This window comes from Geotrypetes seraphini, chromosome 8, assembly GCF_902459505.1.
Source record: "Geotrypetes seraphini chromosome 8, aGeoSer1.1, whole genome shotgun sequence".
In the NCBI taxonomy this organism is placed as follows: Eukaryota; Metazoa; Chordata; class Amphibia; order Gymnophiona; family Dermophiidae; genus Geotrypetes; species Geotrypetes seraphini.
This window is the reverse complement of record NC_047091.1, coordinates 116,456,980-116,462,979: the sequence shown is the minus strand read 5'-3', so window position 1 is coordinate 116,462,979 and position 6,000 is coordinate 116,456,980.

Sequence of the window (6,000 nt, the reverse complement as noted above, 5' to 3'; positions counted from 1 at the left end):
GCTTTTTACATTTTTTCCATTGACATGAATGGGTGAAATCTGATTTTATGTTTGAAGCTCCACCCACATGTGCATGTGGGCCGTGAGACCCCCAGAACATATCACCCCAGGTAGTGAGGGATCTGCATACCAAGTTTCGTTCAAATCGGTCAAGCCGGTTTTGATTTACTGTGAGAATGGCAGCTGTTTACATTTTTTCCATTGACATGAATGGGTGAAATCTGATTTTCTGTTTGTAGCTCCGCCCACGTGTGCAGGTGGGCTGCGAGACCCCCAGAACATATCTCCCCAGGTAGTGAGGGATCTGCATACCAAGTATCGTTCAAATCTGTCAAGCAGTTTTTTAAATACTGTGAGAATGGCAGCTTTTTACATTTTTTCCATTGACATGAATGGGTGAAATCAGATGTTCTGTTTGTAGCTCCGCCCACGTGTGCAGGTGGGCCGCGAGACCCCCAGAACATATCACCCCAGGTAGTGAGGGATCTGCATACCAAGTTTCGTTCAAATCGGTCAAGCCGTTTTTGAATTACTGTGAGAATGGCAGCTTTGTACATTTTTTCCATTGACATGAATGGGTGAAATCTGATTTTATGTTTGTAGCTCCGCCCACGTGTGCAGGTGGGCCGCGAGACCCCCAGAACATATCATCCCAGGTAGTGAGGGATCTGCATACCAAGTTTCGTTCAAATCGGTCAAGCCGTATTTGCGTGATCGCGGCACATACACACACACATACATACACACATACATACCTCCGATTTTATATATATATAGATAAAGAGTTTTACTTCATACAAAATTGTAATTTCTTTAATAAGATATTAACTATTTTTTTCTGAGGCCCTCCAAGTAGAAAATGACACGGTGACAAAATTCATCACCATTCCCGTCCCCGCGGATAACTGCGGGAAACCATCTTCATGTCATTCTTTAAGGAGAGAAGGAAGAATCAGAGTATAATTGGGCACAACCACTGACCCGCAAGCTTTGCTTTGAAGAATGCTGGTGTAGAAGGACCGAGGTTGAAATAGACACTAGAAAATGACATGAGATTATTTCCCTCGGTTATCCGCGGGGACGGGAACGGTGATGAATTTTGTCACCGTGTCATTCTCTACCTCCAAGTACCTACAAATTAAAAAATGTGGCCCTGCAAAGGATTTGAGTTTGAGACCAATGCTTTAGACATACTAGTTCTGTTTTACTGCCACAGGTTAAATTTTCTGGGCTGTGTTTATCTACTGCAGTTAGTCACTTTTACCTATTCTAATGTTTAAAAATTACTAGTAGCTTCAACCCAAATTATGTATTTATTTATTTATTGCATACACAAAGGTACATGCACATAAGAGTACTTTTATAAAAGGATATTGCTAGGCTATAGACTCATAGGTGTATATATTGCATCAGTTTTATAAATGCTTAGACTGAGTCACATGATGTGTTGAGCAGAGTAGGACGTGTCTTGCTCGAGCTCCGGGGCCCTGTAATCCTTCCCCCCTCGCCTACCCTCACTTAGCGTCTGCACAGGAGATCTTTGGCTTGGATCAGTGTATGGACAGGTTTATCCAGCACGTTAGCCCAGCAATGAGTGGGAGGACCACCAGAAAAGATAAAGATAGAGAACTGCGGCCTTCCAAAACTGACTCCAAGATGGCGGCGGCAGAGTCAGGATCCGCGCTGCCCCTTTCAGAAGCACACATTGAGGCCCTATCGGCATCAGTGGTTCGCATGCTGGACTCGTGTTTTGAGAATCTGTTGGGACAGCTTACCTCACTAGAAGTCCTGCTTACTGAGACCACTCAGCACGGGAGAGCTCGAGACACAGGTGGCGCTGGTGGAGGAAGCGCACACGACATCGGCAGCAGACCTCCTCTCCCTTAAAGACCAATTACAGCACCAGGCGGAGAAGATCGAGGATCTGGAGAACCAATCGCGGCGAGATAATCTTCGGCTGATCAATTTGCCCGAGACGGTGCCTGATTCCCGCCTTTTGCCTACCCTTGAATCCTGGCTCAATGCTGAACTCCCCTTGCCGCCTGGAATCCTTGCATTTAGATCGGGCACACCGCTTGGGCTGGCGCTCAGAGGACCACACCCGCGCCCAAGTTACTATCTTAAAAGTGCATAATTCAGCACACAAGGCTGAGCTGATGCGATCTTACAAACAGAAGTGCAACACCCTCACCTATGAGGGAATGCCACTCCGGATATTTCAGGATTACTCGCCTGCACTGCAAGAACGACGGCATGGGTACCTCTTCAGAGGACAGTGGGTTCCTGATCGCGTATCATCTATTCCTCTGACTTGGGTTTGATTGGTGGAGGGTGTTTAGGCTTGTATGTATGCGGTTTGGTCCTGGGGTGGTGACTGATTGGGAGGGCTGGGGGGTAGTTATTGGTTTGGTTTTATGGTAGTCTATTGTAGACTTTTGAAGCTTAGTGTCTCTGCTCCCTACTTTTCTTGAGGTGACTTAATGTCTTTGGGAGTTGGTTGATCTGGAGGGTGAGTGAGTGTTGTGGTTGGTTGGGTTCATGAGTGTGTGGGTTTTCTATCCTGAGCCTGGCTGGGGTTGGGGACTACTGGGTGGGGTGGGGTGGGGGGGGGGCTGGGGCCCTGCCCACATCTGATCGTGACTTCCTCTCTCTGTCCCGCGTTTATGGGACAGGGTGTGAAATTACATAGTAACATAGTAGATGATGGCAGATAAAGACCCGAATGGTCCATCCAGTCTGTCCAACCTGATTCAATTTAAATTTTTTAATTTGTTCTTCTTAGCTTTACCCACTTTACTTGGGTTCCAGCTGCCGAAATCTCTGTTAAGACTTACTCCAGCCCATCTACACCCTCCCAGCCATTGAAGCCCTCCCCAGCCCATCCTCCACCAAACGGCCATATACAGACACAGACCGTGCAAGTCTGCCCAGTACTGGCCTTAGTTCAATATTTAATCTTATTTTCTGATTCTAGATCCTTTGTGTTCATCCCACGCTTCTTTGAACTCAGTCACAGTTTTACTCTCCACCACCTCTCTCGGGAGCGCATTCCAGGCATCCACCACCCTCTCCGTAAAGTAGAATTTCCTAACACTGCCTTTGAATCTACCACCCCTCAACCTCAAATTATGTCCTCTGGTTTTACCATTTTCCTTTCTCTGAAAAAGATTTTGTTCTACGTTAATACCCTTCAAGTATTTGAACGTCTGAATCATATCTCCCCTGTCTCTCCTTTCCTCTAGGGTATACATATTCAGGGCTTCCAGTCTCTCCTCATACGTCTTCTGGCGCAAGCCTCCTATCATTTTCGTCGCCCTCCTCTAGACCGCCTCAAGTCTTCTTACGTCCTTCGCCAGATACGGTCTCCAAAATTGAACACAATACTCCAAGTGGGGCCTTACCAATGACCTGTACAGGGGCATCAACACCTTCTTCCTTCTACTGACTACGCCTCTCTTTATACAGCCCAGCATCCTTCTGGCAGCAGCCACTGCCTTGTCACACTGTTTTTTCACCTTTAGATCTTTGGACACTATCACCCCAAGGTCCCTCTCCCCGTCCGTGCATATCAGCTTCTCTCCTCCCAGCATATACGGTTCCTTCCTATTATTAATCCCCAAATGCATTACTCTGCATTTCTTTGCATTGAATTTTAGTTGCCAGGCATTAGACTCTAACTTTTGCAGATCCTTTTTCATATTTTCCACTCCCTCTTCGGTGTCTACTCTGTTACAAATCTTGGTATCATCTTCAAAAAGGCACACTTTTCCTTCTAACCCTTCAGCAATGTCACTCACAAACATATTGAACAGGATTGGCCCCAGCACTGATCCCTGAGGGACTCCACTACTCACCTTTCCTTCCTTTGAGCGACTTCCATTAACCACCACCCTCTGGCATCTGTCCAACAGCCAGTTTCTGACCCAGTTCACCACTTTGGGTCCTAACTTCAGCCCTTCAAGTTTGTTCAACAGCCTCCTATGAGGAACTGTATCAAAGGCTTTGCTGAAATCCAAGTAAATTACATCTAGCATATGTCCTCGATCCAGCTCTCTGGTCACCCAATCAAAAAATTCAATCAGGTTTGTTTGGCACGATTTACCTTTTGTAAAGCCATGTTGCCTCAGATCCTGTAACCCATTAGATTCAAGGAAGTACACTATCCTTTCTTTCAGCAAAACTTCCATTATTTTTCCAACAACTGAAGTGAGGCTCACCGGCCTGTAGTTTCCTGCTTCATACCTGTGACCACTTTTATGAATAGGGACCACATCCGCTCTCCTCCAATCCCCAGGAATCACTCCCGTCTCCAGAGATTTGTTGAACAAGTCTTTAATAGGACTCGCCAGAACCTCTCTGAGCTCCCTTAGTATCCTGGGATGGATCCCGTCTGGTCCCATCGCTTTGTCCACCTTCAGTTTTTCAAGTTGCTCATAAACATCCTCCTCCGTGAACGGCACAGAATCTACTCCATTTTCTCGTGTAACTTTGCTAGACAATCTCAGTCCTTCTCCAGGATTTTCTTCTGTGAACACAGAACAGAAGTATTTGTTTAGCACATTCGCTTTCTCATCACTTTCCACATATTGGTTCCCAGCATCTTTTAGCCTAGCAATTCCATTTTTCATCTTCCTCCTTTCACTAATATATCTGAAAAAAATTTTGTCTCCCTTTTTTACATTTTTAGCCATTTGTTCTTCCGCCTGTGCTTTCGCCAGACGTATCTCTCTCTTAGCTTCTTTCAGTTTCACCCTGTAGTCCTTTCTGCTCTCCTCTTTTTGGTTTTTTTTATATTTCACGAACGCCAACTCTTTCGCCTTTATTTTCTCAGCCACTAGGTTGGAGAACCATATCGGCTTCCTTTTCCTCTTGTTTTTATTGATTTTCTTCACATAAAAGGTCCGTAGCCATTTTTTATCACTCCTTTCAGCTTTGACCACTGTCTTTCCACTTCTCTTATGTCCTCCCATCCTAACAGCTCTTTCTTCAGGTACTCTCCCATAGCATTAAAGTCCATACATTTGAAATCTAGGACTTTAAGTATCGTGCGGCCACTCTCCACTTTAGCCGATATATCAATAGATCGCTACTTCCCAGGTGAGCACCCACTCGAACATTAGAGATACTCTCTCCATTTGTGAGGACCAGATCCAATATCGCTTTTTCCCTTGTGGGTTGCATCACCATTTGTCTGAGCAGAGCCTCTTGAAAGGCATCCACAATCTCCCTACTTCTTTCCGATTCCGCAGACGGAACATTCCAGTCCGCATCTGGCAGGTTGAAATCTCCCAACAGCAGAACCTCCTCTTTCCTTCCAAACTTTTGGATATCCACAATCAGATCCTTATCAATTTGCTGCGATTGAGTCGGAGGTCTGTAGACTACACCCACATAGATAGAAGTTCCATCCCAAGCCCATCTGCCCGGCAGGCCCGCCATCCGCCAAATGGCGGGCCTTAAAGCCTGATTGGGCCAGGCGCCTAAGGCCCCGCCCACAGGAGGGGCCTAATGCACATGGGGCCAACCCAGCCAAATTCTGGTTGGCCCAGGTGCCTAAGGCCCCGCCCAAAGGAGGGCCTAAGGCAATTGGGCCAATTCCAGTTGGTCTCCCTCCTGCCCGGATCGCATCGGGGGGGGATGTTCATTGAGGCAGGAGGGGTTGGGCTCCCTCCTGCCCAGATCCAGGCAGGGGGGGGGGTTCATCAGGGAAGAAGGGGTTTGGCTCCCTCCTGCCTGTATTGGTTCAGTGGGGGGGGGGGTGGATCACAGCAGGAGAGATAGGGCATCTCTCCTGCACCGATGGCAATCCCTCCCCCCCAAATCGTGGCACTTTGGGGGGAGGATCGTGACAAGAGTGATGCCTCATCTCTCCTGCCGCGATCCTTACCCTGAAGTGCTGCGGTTTAGGGGGGGTGGGGGATCGCTATCACGGCAGGGGAGACGAGCCATCTCTCCTGACATAATCGTTGTGGTGGGGGGTGGGCAGGTTGCCGGGGCCAC